At 42.1% G+C, this 14,956-nt stretch overlaps 1 protein-coding gene across 1 annotated transcript in view; it reads right to left on the reverse strand.

Moving 5' to 3' along the window:
- AGBL4 (AGBL carboxypeptidase 4) overlaps nucleotides 1–14,956 on the reverse strand; it is a 1,134,440-nt gene that overhangs the window by 439,035 nt on the left and 680,449 nt on the right. The window lies entirely within an intron of this gene.

The following is a 14,956-nucleotide window of genomic DNA, read 5'->3' on the forward strand; positions in this document are numbered from 1 at the left end:
CCCAGCTGCTGTGTATGAGTCATCCAGCTCTGGTTGATTAGTCCTGTCTTGACAGTTCAGGAAGCTCTGTATAATGTGTTTATGTAGGCAGCCTGTATGCAACCCAGCTTTCCCGAGGTCCTGAATTTTATAATTGTTTTTTTTAGCAAAACCACTCGGATCAGGAAATAAACAAGATATGTTTCTGCATTAATGTCGCTACAGCATTCTTAAGGTATGTTTGGCTCACAATGCATAAAAACAAATGGGAGATCTTCTTTGAGAAGGAAGGATTCCATGGATAACAAATAAGAGATTACCACAGTCCCGGTGCCTGGATCTATGAGTAATGTCCCTGGTTTATCATGATGGATTTTGATGGTAAATTTTTTAAAAATAAATATAAAAACTGAATTTTCTATAAAATACTATACCTGATAGAGACAAGGCAGGTATGCCTGGAAAGCTTATAAAGTGTCCCCCATAGTTGGTTTTACATGTAGGGGGATGTGGGAGCTGTAGACTCCCTTTAATTTATATTATTTACATCTATCACTATAATTTTATTCGCTTTTTTCGGGACAGATTTGAAGCCATTGGTTTTATTACACGGCTGTGTGATCTTCATTCATATGCGAGCACAGAATTGACTAAATCATCAAGGTCTTGTATGAAAATGTGCATATTTATGTACTTAACAGCAGAAATTAATGCACCTGCTTCTGGCATAAATGACTTATATTTTTCATTTTAAATTGAGCTGTCTTGATAAATAATGCGCAGTTCTACTCGTCACCAGTTACTTATGTGCAATCTGTTACTATTTATTAGGAAAGTGTAATAAAAATAGGCAGATGGGAGAAACCATTTTGTTTGTGGCTCTGAGATTGTAAAAAATGGAAGCGAGTGTCGTCTGGCATCTGCAAACTTTGTTACACAAAACTTCAACTTACAGGAAACCATTGCTGTTATTATTGGCAGAAGACATGTTATAAAGCAGGAGGAGCTGAGCAGATTGTACATAGTGTCCTATCTGCAGGCAGCATGTTATAGAGCAGGAAGAGCTGAGCAGATTGTACAAAGTGTCCTATCTGCAGGCAGCATGTTATAGAGCAGGTGGAGTTGAGCAGATTGTACATAGTGTTTTATCTGCAGGCAGCATGTTATAAAGCAGGAGGAGCTGAGCAGATTGTACTTAGTGTCCTATCTGCAGGCAGTATGTTATAGAGCAGGAGGAGCTGAGCAAATTGTACATAGTGTCCTATCTGCAGGCAGCATGTTATAGAGCAGGAGGAGCAGAGTATATTGTACATAGTGTCCTATCTGCAGGCAACATGTTATAGAGCAGGAGGAGCTGAGCAGACTGTACATAGTGTCCTGTCTGCAGGCAGCATGTTATAAAGCAGGAGGAGCTGAGCAGATTGTACATAGTGTCCTATCTGCAGGCAGCATGTTATAGAGCAGGAAGAGCTGAGCAGATTGTACAAAGTGTCCTATCTGCAGGCAGCATGTTATAGAGCAGGTGGAGTTGAGCAGATTGTACATAGTGTTTTATCTGCAGGCAGCATGTTATAAAGCAGGAGGAGCTGAGCAGATTGTACTTAGTGTCCTATCTGCAGGCAGTATGTTATAGAGCAGGAGGAGCTGAGCAAATTGTACATAGTGTCCTATCTGCAGGCAGCATGTTATAGAGCAGGAGGAGCAGAGTATATTGTACATAGTGTCCTATCTGCAGGCAGCATGTTATAGAGCAGGAGGAGCTGAGCAGATGGTGCATAGTGTCCTATCTGCAGGCAGCAAGTTATAGAGCAGGAGGAGCTAAGCAGATTGCACATAGTGTCCTATCTGCAGGCAGCATGTTATAGAGCAGGAGGAGCTGAGCAGATTGTACATAGTGTCCTATCTGCAGGCAGCATGTTATAGAGCAGGAGGAGCTGAGCAGATTGTACATAGTGCCCTATCTGCAGGAAGCATGTTATAGAGCAGGAGGAGCTGAGCAGATTGTACATAGTGTCCTATCTACAGGCAACATGTTATAGAGCAGGAGGAGCTGAACAGATTGTACAGTGTTCTGTGTGCAGGCAGCATGTTATAGAGCAGGCTGAGCAGATTGTACATAGTGTCCTATCTGCAGGTGGCATGTTTTATAGGAGGATGAGCTGAAGAGATTTTGCAGTGTCCTATCTGCAGGCAGCATGTTAGAGAGCAGGAGGAGCTGGGCCCAGTGGGTCCAATAACTATATATTACTCTTCTTATCTGTTGTGTAGAACCATGTTACAAAATCATCTTGTCTATACTGACCCTCTCAGTTTTCGGACACAACATTTTGGCTCCATGATTTGCCGGTTGTTATGTTTTACTGATGCCTCGGCTTGGGTGATTCCAGCCGTTTGCTCTTCCCTCCTTCAGTATTTTAATAAAGAAAAGCAGAAGAATAAACCTCCCTGCAGCGTAGATGGCGCGTCTTAATATGATCTGATTTAGTAAGTCTGGGATCTGATTTCCAAGGTATAAAAAGCACCTGAGGAAATTCTGAAATCTTACTCCATTTATTAAACCTAATGACAGAAGAGCTACTTTCCTGCGCAGTTATTTAGCCGCCGCCTCCTGCGCTTGAGGTTTATCAAGCATCATTTTGCCTTCATTTATGCCTTAGTTTATAATGTGATGGGTGAGATGTGATTGAGGCGCGTCATCGCTTGGGTACAAAATTCACAGCTGCTCGATAGGAGGTGACAAAAGCCGTTTGTAATCAGAGCCGCACTTTACAATTTAGATCCAGAGATGAGGATTCTGCATGTACTTTGCTATATGCACATCTTGTTCAGCTTCAGCTGCAGGTCAAGTTCTGATGGTTTCCTGCGGCTGAGGTTCGGCAGCGTGGGGCACCGGTGGATTGTTCAGGAGGCAAAGCCATAAGGGGGGGGGGGGGCAGATGTAGAAGTCACCTAAGCACCTTTATGCTTGAAGAAGACATCAGAATTAGGCTATATTCACACAGCCGTATGGGCAACATATATATGGCCGATGTATATACGCCGTATATACGTCCCCCAGAGATGGCAATGGGCTCATGGCGCCTTACAGGAGCGGTGTGGTACAGCATACAGGTCATGTCCTATCATTCCCCGGAATATGGTGCTGTGTACCACAAATCACTATGGAGAAGGGCGACGTGCGCCCGCCGTGCTACAGTACGGCGGGCACATATCGTGTGAATGTAGCCTTATACAGAAGATGGCAGAGAATGGCTACAGATTAGAGATGAGTGGACTCAAAGCACAATGTTCAGGTCTGTGCCAAACACTCCACGTTTGGGTCACCAAACCTTGACTTGAGTTCCAGTTCAACGTTCGGAAAGAGCTAGTTCCACAACCAGTTTTTCACACCCACCGCTATCACCCACGATCCATTCTGGCACCGATCACGGGTGTCAACCCTTTCAATGCCGCCGGCAAAACCACTGTGGGCATTTAATCCGATGGCACATTCATGCCACTATTTTCCCTAGGATCATCGCTTTCCTATGAGGTCACAGGGAAGGACAGTTCTAGGGTAAATGGCGGCACGCACACACCGCCAATATACAAATAATACTGATGCCGGGTGTTAGCGCTGTGTGTGGGTACCCAAATACTTATGTTCCAGGTTCAGCCATACTCGGACTAGGTCCACTCATCCCTACCAAAGAGGCTCGTTGCATATTTTACATTTTGACTGGTCTGATGGGTCCGAAGTTCATCTTCTTACAGAATTATGATCCGGAAATGAAGTTTGACATTGATGCTCGATTGATGCAGCATATTGTTGGACACATATGGTTACTCATTACAACAGCATGGTACATCGCTGCTCACCCATGTCTGACATCAAACGGGCAAGATGGTTACCACGTGTATCGGGGCGTCTCTGCTGGTGTGTATCTGATATTATCCACCATAGACTTTAGGTAAGATGACTTCTTCAAACATTGGGGCGAGATTTATCATACGCTGTCGCTTATGATTTTTTCTTGCTCTCCTGTCGTGTCCATCATAATCGGCGACAACGTCAGTTCGGACCCGAACATTGGAATATTCTGAAATATTTGTTGTAGTTTCAGCTAAGCAAATCTTATTCATCACTTTTAATTTTGCATATTGGTTTGGTTTTTTTTAATGTTGTGATAATCTGAAGTTTTTTTAGGTTTTTGCAGCTCCAATAAATTATTATTATTTTAACATATTTTCAATTATTTCCCAATTATTATTATTAATGATGTCTTTGTAAGGGGTATATATGTTCTTCCTGCTTATATGTCCATTACTTCCATACTTGCCATGTGACTGTTGAGTTGTAATGAGTGGACCTGAACTTGACCGTTATGGTTCGGTTACTGAACCCGAACGCTCACGCCCACCAGTAACAACCGCAATTGGTGCTGGCACCGTTTTCTTGTGTTACCCTTGCAATTCGGGGTCCACTTTTCACTACTATTGAGACCAGTGATTGGAAAGTGATGCTACTCATCCATGACCAACGTCGGGAAAAAAAAAAAGTGTATACTTATGGAGAAGATAAAAATGACCCTAATGCAATATATACCATGTGCTATCTACCTGTAGGGGTTTTTGCTGACTAGTCCTTAGGATCATATCAAAATCGGTGGGTACTTACTCCTAGTAGGTAGCGGAGGGCCAAAAGCCACCAGAGCCCAGATGTTAGATGTTACCTCTGCACCTTTCTCCATTCTTTGGACTCTGAGTCATTTGACTAAAATCCTCTGGTTCTTCTACACTGTCCTCCAACATATACCTCCGATGTTTCGGTATGTGTAGCCATACAGTGCCATTTATCGACTTCTAGATGTTTGTTTTATTCTCCCACGATGCAGAGAACACATAATACACTACGCTTCGCTATATAGTTACAAAACATGCCAACTCAGCATATGCCACTGGCCACTCTTGTGGCATAAGGTGGGTGCATGGGGGTGTACGTGCACCTTTGGTGCAAATGCCAAGAGTTATTCCAGGACACAAACCAGTCATTGCCAAAACTGAGATGTGAACTGTGCCGGAGTTGGAATAACATGACTGGAAGTAGACAACAGCCTGATCTCGGAGGACTTTGCAAAAAAAAACTTTATTTTCAGTAGGAATATAGATGTGTCTAACTGTCAGGGTGGTAAGAGTTTAGAGGGGAACATCAAGGACCTGCACATGACAGCCCCACCTAATGTGCCGCTCGAGCCAGCGTGAGCCTGCTCTTGTAACGTTTTTATGAATCAAAGTGAATGTCACTCTGATATTTTTTTTTTCTTCATGAAAAGAGCAGAAAAAGAAACAAAAAAGATAGATGGGAACTCACTGGGTATAAAACAGTGAGCCTTTAAAGTGTGTGCCAAACCCAGGTACAAAGCGCGCCTATAGCCGCCATCAACACGGAAAGAATATTTCTCAATTAAAATAATTATTTCTTATTGGCCAATGATTTCTATCGAGGATGTTGATGTGCATGTTTTTAGTTTGTAAAAATACACAATTGATTATCTGTAGAGGGGATGAAATAGAATGTACAGTCCTAGATTAAACCTCGTCTCCATCTTGGTTTTGATTTGTTTTGACTGACCCTATTGTTTGTCTGGTTTGTTTTTCTTGTTTTTATGTGATACTGTTCTGTGCATGGATACAGGGTAGGGACCGTCGCCCAGTTGTCACCCGCAGTTTATCGCAGGGCCAGTAAGTAAGCAGGGACAGAAGTTATGGGAAGTTTTTCTCTTGTCTTGACAAGTAGATTATTTGCACCCACTGTAATTCCACAAGCCCCATTAGCTATGCCCCTGCACAAGATGGAGCCCATATTTCCAGCATAATAAGATTAGAGGTCTGGTTGTAGCTTAAAGTGAATCTGTCACTTAAAGTTACCAACACTAACTAAAGACAGCAGTACAACTATCCATATATTGTTATTTCTCATGCCTGAAAAGTTCCACAGTTCGTTTGTAAAGTTGAATCACAATCTATGCAAATTACCCCATGTCAGTCTGATCATTGTATTTTCTCAGAGTTGCGTATTCATGTCCTTCCTGCTCAGCCACGCCTCCAGTTTCCCCTTACTGAAAGGAATTCCTGAGTTGATTTCTCTTCATCCCATCACTTACAGCCAGTGTCTCTGTCAATCCCTTCATTCACCCTCAGTATTTCTCTTCAACAGGCACACAGCCAGCATCTGAATCATGTAGCAGAGCTGAGTTGGCACAGTTGAAGAGAAAGCAGGCCCCTTGTCAATTAAGAATATTTAGGCCTTGCTGTGCTAGAATAAGGTATGGGGAGTAACAATATTTGGATAGTTGTACTATTGTATGATAGTAGTACAATACAATACTTTTAGGTATGGGGAATAACAATATATGGATAGTTGTACTGCTGTATAATGGCAGTTTTCAAATATATGTTTAGTTAGTGTGGGTTACTTTAAGTGACAGATTCACTTTAAGCTACAACTAGACATCTACTCTTATGCTGGAAATATGGGCTCCATCTTGTGTAGGGGCATAGTATTAAAAATATCAGATAATAAATGGTGACAAATGTATTAAAATATATATCAGAATATAGATTTTCTAGTGATGAAATATGAATATTTTGCACAATCCAGTAGATTGCACATTGCAGTAGATAGGACAACAAAAAATTGGAAATTGCCCAAAGTAATTTTTTTTACTAGATGTTTGCTCCTTTCCCATCCTATACATCAGTGACTGGTATTCAGTATGGGATAGTATAGGCAGTTCCCGGTTTATTCTATAGGTTTGTTCTTAAAGTGAATTTGTATGTAAGTGGTAACAGGTATATTTAGTAAGTATAATGCCAGAGAAAGTATTTTTTGTTCCCTATGACAACTGGATTTAGAAAATTTTGGGTTTGACTAAAGAACAAGGATTAACAACGAACCTTGATCATTGCAGCCTGGGATTAAAGTTTAGTAAATTACCAGCGTCCAGAGACCAGAGGTCACAGTGGGAAGAGAGGTTTGTTTGTAACTTGGGGTCATCTGTAAGTCAGGTGTTCTTAAAGGGGTATTCCCAATTAAGCAAATTAATGTTAATGTTAATTTTTTTTACCATAAAAAGTTCTACAATTTTCCAATATACTTTCTGTATCAATTCCTTACGGTTTTCTAGATCTCTGCTTGCTGTCATTCTACAGAAAGCTTCTATGTTACTTCCATGGGACAGAAATCTGTCCGTAGTCACACAGGTGCACTGCTCATTAGTATCACACAGCTCTGATTACTCTGTTATACTAACGAGCCGTGCACCTATATGACTACCTGTGTGACCATGGATAGATTCCTATCCACTAGAAGTAACATAGAAGCTTTCTGCAGAGTGACAGCAAGCAGAGATCTAGAAAATCATGAGGAATTGATACAGAAATTTCTGTAATTTTTCGGACTTTAAGGCGCTCTGGATTATAAGGCGCATCATCAATAAATGCCTGCTAAAACATCTAGGTTCATATATAAGGCACACCTGATTATAAGGATGAATGACCAGCAGGTGGCAGACCTGTGCACAATTCAAGGCAGCTGTTGTCTGTGTTGGCGCAGCTTTGATTTCTGAGAAAATCAAAGGATTTTACGTGTGCCTTATAGTCCGGAAAATACGGTATATTGGAAACTCGTATAACTTTTCAGAATGCAAACAATAACATTAATTTGCTGAAATGGGAACACCCCTTTAAAGGAAATCTACCACTTGAAGTGGCAGGTTTCAGAAGAAAATACCGTGCACCAGCTCAGGGTGAGCTGGTGCCGGAGCTTATTTTTGTTAGTGTTTTAAACCGCGGTATCGCGGTTTAAAACACTTTTTAAACTGTATAGCCGGCGCAGGGAGGTACGCGCTCGGCGCTTACCATGCGCGCGGCTCTCCTTCACTTCCTATGTAGCCGCGCGCACGGTCGCGCGCATGGTAAGCGCCGAGTGCGTACCTCCCTGCGCCGGCTATACAGTTTAAAAAGTGTTTTAAACCGCGATACCGCGGTTTAAAACACTAACAAAAATAAGCTCCGGCACCAGCTCACCCTGAGCTGGTGCTCGGTATTTTCTTCTGAAACCTGCCACTTCAAGTGGTAGGTTTCCTTTAAGTGGGGGACTGCTTTTATCAGATCGGTGCAGCTCTGATTTCACGTGCCACAACTTAAAGGTGCTGCAATGCTTCAGCCAGGAGCATATCCCTTTAATTGTTTATCAGGCTGCACCTGCGATCACGAACCGTGCCCAATACAAGTAAATAGGGGGCTTATCTATGATCTGTAGTTTCGAAAATGGAAATTCCAAACTCAATTCTGCATTATTTTTCGAGATATTTTTATAACCAGATATCCAAATTTCTGTCATTGGCGTTCCATTGGTTAAACCTCTAAGGCAGTCACTGTGTGACAGGGCATCTGCTCCCACACACGGTACGTTTCCCTATGACGGCGCATCCATGCAGACCCTAAAACTGCCCACTGCCCGAATCCCCGGACCTGCATATATCACAGGGAAAGCTGCGAGCAGTTTGTTTTATGAGCCAATCCACATCTCTTTCTGCGAGTTACAAAAACACAGGCAGCCTACGTTATTAATGTTTACTTGGGTATTAAATATATTGTGCTCCGGGGAGCCGTACGTTCCCATACAGCTGTTACAAAACACTTACACCTCTGTATTAGATGCCAAAAATGGAACAGGCAGAAATCATTACAGCTTCTGCCTTTCAATTATTTTAATACAGGGTCACCTTGGTAGTGTCGCAATGCAGTATATAAAGGATGAGGGAGGGTGGTGGAAGCCAATGTGTCACAGTGTCTGCAAGTGAAGTCCCTCGCTCTTCTCGAAAATTGCCTCCTGCCGAAAGGGAATTCAGTCCGGTCAAACCCCATAAACACGCACCAATGGCAGGAGGTACTATATTAATGTACTCTCATATTCTGCCATACCCCCAGGCTCCGGAGAGCAATGCATTTCATTCTAAGAGATTTCAGGTCCTCAGGAGGTAGCGATAGCAAAATGTGCAACTTCAGCAAGTTACGCAGGGATTGTAGGACGTGGGACACATTTGCACCTTCTTACAAAAAATATCACTGCCCCTAAGACTAAACGGATTCAACTAAGGGTTTCCCATGGCTCATAATTACTGATGGACGGTCAGAGGTATTTTATGGACGCTCGTGATTGGGAAAGTTACAAAGGTAGGGGGCGCCAGACTCATCTCAGCACTTTATTATGTATTGGATATCAGTAATTGCTGGACCTACTATGTTTTGGGCTTGAGTTATAAGGGGACGTACAACTTTTATACTATATTATGTACCGTATGTATTTTATAAGGTTCTCCAAGTTCTATAGACTATGCTAAAATAAGCTCCTTGTAAGGGACTGAATCTCCTACCTTCTTCTCAATAATCTATAACCAGATTGTAGTATTTGTTATCATCTTGGATTGTACATTTTGCCTATTCTATTTTCGGCACATGATGATAGAGGAGTCCATCTTGCTTTCTCTAAACAGCAAGAGATATGCTTTACAGCAGTTGCAAGGACCGTGAGTCTAAATATACTCCATTTGGGACATTAGATTATAGATTAAAATTTGGTGGTAGCCCGGGACCCAAGTCTTCTAGGGAGGTCCATGGCCACCCAAATCTTGCTCTCAATAGACATGTACACTAAAGTCATTTCAGGACCTTGATGGTCCTCCATCCCCCAAGAAGATGATTCTAGTCCCATATGTAGGAAGTGACTTCCAGACGGGCTCTAATATTCATACAGCCCAGGGCCCATGGCAGCCTTTATCTGACCCTGGTTACAATACAGCAAATTCCCTCTCCCGATGATGATTGATCTACTCCTTATCTGTCACCTTTTTTATGTGATAACAATTCAGCAGTTCACGAGAATAATCTTCCACCCCTGATGTCTTAGCACACGATGGGGCACCAGCCATTTCAAAAAATGGTAAAATCCTACTAGTGGTAAGTCTAGCAACAAATAAAGCTAAGTTTCGTTTTTTGATAATCACGACCTTCTTGCTGGGGGGGGGGGGGATTCGCCCACCTCCAGCCATGTTGGTAACTCAACCGGTATCGGTTCTTGCTCTATTATTGTTGCTCTACGATGATGTTACCGGCAGTGAGTATCCTCAGAAAAATGGTGGAATGTGCTTGCACCGATCACAGGTATTACCGACATGGAAGGAGTGTCCGTAGATGCTCATCCCTTGTTGCAAACCTAAGTCAATGAATTGGTCAGTCAACGGAGCTTCCTGTGACATATCATGTGTACCTAATGGTGGTCACAAAAAATGCCATTATTAGTATTCTGAATTATTTTGGTACTTTATAAAACTTTCTTTCACATAGGCAGATGCAACCTGTGTGTGTCTGTGTCTCAGTCTCCTCTCCTCCACACTCATCTATCTCTGTTATGTGCATTGAGCATTTGTCCTATGAGCAGTCTGATGAAGGGTAGATTCCCGAAACATGTTGACAGCTTCGGTGTTTTTATATACTTTTTTTTATCTCTCTTAGTATGGTTTTATTGTTGATGGATATTGTCCTTACTAGTTTTTCTTAAATAAATAGATACCCTTTTCAGATGCAGAATAATCAGCCCTTCCTGGTGTTGACACTCCATCTCAGATGGTTCTTAGCGCCCTATGATAACTCCTTTTTTCCATTTTACCTGTAATCACCATTACGGGTCCCATTACGGGTACCGGGTCTCGGAGCTTTGGGAGCCGCAGTTTCAACCCCCGACCTTTGGAAGAATTTCTCCTGCGACTAAGGACATCTTACCCCGGAGTGGGCTTACTTTGCACTGTAGCAGGTGGAATTCAGATGAGCAGCTCGATTTGCCTGCTTGAATATTACCTTCTTTTCCCCAACGATAATACACGAGGCACCGCCCTAACTCGTTAGTTTTTTTTCTATTTGTACTTCACGTGCACTGAGCAGGCAAAGGAGAAAGGGGAATGGTGTGGAGTAGAGGAAAAATGCATTAGGAGACACAGGCTGCAGCTGCCACCTCTTGGGACTCACAACACACTGCTGGCAGGGAGCCAGATAATGTGAAACAAAATTTTATTAAGTACTGAAAGTATTCAGAATGCTGATAAAGTCTTTTTTTGAATATACCACAGACTATTGGAACCTGTTACCAGCTAAAAATGACAATCCCGGGGACAGGTTCACTTTAAGTATTATATGTGTCAACATAACTCAACTAATAATTAAAATGAAGCCATCTATAATTCTAATGAATCTACCCCTATTGATTTATGACTTCATTGTGTTATAGACAGGCGATGCACGCCATCTATTCCTCCCGCTGCAAGAAGTTTAGTCACAAATTGAATGGGGTCATTTGAGACTTAGGATAATAACTCACTAACATCTCTCGAAAACGTATTTCTCAGTGCAAAGTGTGATAACCAATTCTGCCTGCGGAAAGCAACGCCACGGCTCAGGGACAAGTTGGCAAGTTATTATTGTATTGTGACACTCTATGTCAATCCATTAGATGGAATAAACCCATTTTAATCAATCACTGCTGACTTATGCCTGAATAGTGACCAGTATACCAGGAGCAGAGAAACGCTTGGGGGACAGCAGCCTGACGAATCCGATCAAATCCTCCGCATTCCCTTTCCACATCTTTCACCTTCTTGTCATTCTTTTATTATTATTTGGTGGTTTTCATTTTATATATTTCTTAGATTTGAAACTGTAAAACAATCCTCCAAAAAAAAAAAAGATTTGTGAGTAGAACAAAAATTGTCCTTCTGTCTATAGTACTGGCGGCACACAAGCTCAGGGTGGATCTAGGGCTGGCCTTGGATTGGGTAATGGCAAGAATAAAGTCATCCTAAAAAAACAAGATACCATATATATCCCCTCAAGGTGTAAATGGCTTTGGTTCGTAAGGTCTGAGCAAATAGTCGAAATTTTCATCTTGAAATCAATAAATATCATTTTATTCCTTTTCTGTTCAGGTTTCTGAATGAGGGCTTGATTTTTGCAGGATGAGTGATATTTTTGTCACTGTATCTGGTCTGTATGATTTATTATTATTATTATTTTTTTTTTTTTTTGCTTTTATTGTAAGACTTATTTTATGCAGAAGCAAAAAATCTCCAAACATCCAGCTATTGGGGTCTCGTGCACATCTGGCGCATCCGGAGACCTTCTTTATAATGTCCCAATAAACTATCTCTTTAATAACATTAAAGGGAACCTGCCAGATTTTTCGCAAAAGCAGCTAATGACAGGTTCCCATAGAGCCCTATTAAGTAAATGTCTAAATGAGCTAAAATGGTTTCTCTCACATTCCCATAAAATCAACTTTATCTTCCCTAGCAACAGAGGGGGTGTGTGCCCTGCTAGGTTGTCTTCTCCCATCTACTTCTCCCCATGCCATATGCCTTCTCACCATTAAGAACTTCGTGTCTTTTGACTAGGGTAATGTCATCTAAGGTTCTTTACCCATTAACATTTACAAAGTCTATCCCATGTATGTATCTGATTACATGAAATCACAGAATGCCTCCATGGACTTTTACTCCTCCCCATACCTCCATGAAAGCATGCTGTGATTTCATGTGATCAGATATATACATGAGGTAGATTTTGCAAATTTTACTGGGAAAAGAATCATCACCCTAGTCACATGACAGGGCAGGGTAATGCAAGTAAAATTTAATATGCAGGACTCCAGAAATATCATTGTGAGTTTACAAACTGATTTTTTAACATTGCAGCCATGGAAATGAACAATTGAGGTATAAGGGCAGTGCATTTAAAACAATTTTATGAAAGATTTCTTTTGGGTGGGTTGATTCAAATGGCAGGTTCCTTTTAAGGGGGACCCTACATTATGTTTTGTGGGGCAAAAAGTCAATGTTCAGAGATTTTTCCAATGTCTTTGATATTTTGGAATGTTACTATATGGTATTTTTAAAAAAATCAAATTATAGAACTACGGGCAATCTAATTGTTGTTCTAGTGCTTCATTACAACCTATATTAAAATAAGAAATCCATACTTATAAACTTTTCCAAAATATCACTTGAAACTCCTCGAAGAAGAAATGTGGCAGCTTGGAAGCTGAAGCGTTGATTGAGAGAGGGGAATCGGGCAACACCAAGGGACACTGATAACATGGAGAGAAGTTTGCTGTTCACTGAGCTGAGACAGCAGTAGAGGAAAGAGGATTTAGGTTTGTTGACTGATTTTAATTTTCTTCTAGGCTCAAACTCTCTCTGAGCTAAAACAGGACATTGGATGGTGGAGGAATATTCTGGTGAAGGTTGGTGACTGTTTAACACTGAATGATGTGTGTAAGCGCATATGAAGGTTTGGGAATTGAGTCACCGGACCTTGGTCACATCTTCTCTTAACCTTAATTGTACATATTACAGCTCTCTATATGGAAACATTGACCAGAAATGTTGCCGCCATCCAATCGAAGGTATAGCTTGAAGGTCATGGACTCCCTTTGCAAAATCTGTGAAAGGGCTCCCAGCTGTATCTGCTAATTGTAAACAGTCTTTTAACTTTATGGGGCACATCTCCTAGGGTCCGTTGGACGCATTTCCGTGGGGTTTCCCGGATTTTTTCGATTTGCCCTGAACTGTCCTGGGTTTTTGGTGAATGTAATCGGATTGTGGCGCGTCGGCTCTGGGTTTTATGCAACACAAATCGGGGGCATTGCCGTCGGACAACCCGACTGATTCGACAAACCGTGGAATTTAATTTTCAAAATTGTGTTGCAAGATCAGCACTCACATGCACCGGGAAGAAGAAGGTGAACTCCGGCGGACCTGAGCGGGGAAGCGTCACATGCAGGAAATTGGATGCACGATCTTAGTGAATCACGGCAGCTCCGGATCCTCGTTGGATGGGGTCAACGAGACGGGTAAGTAAATGTGCCCCTATTTGTCACAGAGGGATTGCCTGGGTTACTAGTTATGTATTCACCCCTAAGTCCTGATGCAAAACTTATAAGAGATCCCGCAGCAGTTTGGCAACTGACTCTACATGGAACAAACCTTGTGTTGGGTTTCAATTCTATTTCCAAACCAATCCTAACACCTTAACATGTGCAGCTACATATGCTGTGCCACTGAGCAAATGAGATCCCTGGTGTCAAGGGTCCTTTATTGCCAAATCCTATAGTCCATTCTAGTCCAAGATGTACAAGTTTTTGATAGGAAGAGAGAGGGGGACTAGAATACACATGTTATTTTTGGTCTTTGAGACATCACTTGACTGCCAAGAAATGGACTTGCCTCTTATCCTCGAAAAGCCCCAATGCATTTTTGAGCAAATTCAGCAAAAGCAGTTGCTGTGAAGACTTGTGTCAGGATCACGGGTAGAGGACCCACTATGCCACCGTGAGCAATGAAGTAAGGTCGCTCCACAGGTGGTGGTGGCCAAGGCAAAGAACAGAGTTGCAGAGCAGAATCGTGGTCGGGGACAGGCAGGAGGTCAGGACAGGCAGCACAGGATCGTAGTCAATAGCTATGCAGAAGGTCAGAGCTGGCAGCAGAGGAGTGAAGTCAGTAACGGAATCGAGGTCACAGCGGGAAATCAGTATAAACGCACGGGGTATCAAACACAAGGCACAAAGATTCGGCTGGGGACACAGGAAGGGGCCGGATATTTAATAAGGAATGTGACTGTCCAGATCTGTGAGAATTGGCTACATTCCACCACTGTGTGTCCCCACTACCCAGATCTCTGGGGACCCATGCAATAGCTTGAGTTTCTTTATAATTATTTGCAACCCTGCATGATATCATTGCAACTAATTGCTGACTCTAGTGGGTCAGTGTTAGAGCAATATGATATAGAGGTCCGGACAATGAAATGCAGAGAGGGAAGTACTGGCAGGCAGTTGAAATGGAACATTAAGTGGTCCATGAGGTCAGTTTGGCTTTTGAGAAGGTCT

Source organism: Engystomops pustulosus, chromosome 10, assembly GCF_040894005.1.
Source record: "Engystomops pustulosus chromosome 10, aEngPut4.maternal, whole genome shotgun sequence".
In the NCBI taxonomy this organism is placed as follows: domain Eukaryota; kingdom Metazoa; phylum Chordata; class Amphibia; order Anura; family Leptodactylidae; genus Engystomops; species Engystomops pustulosus.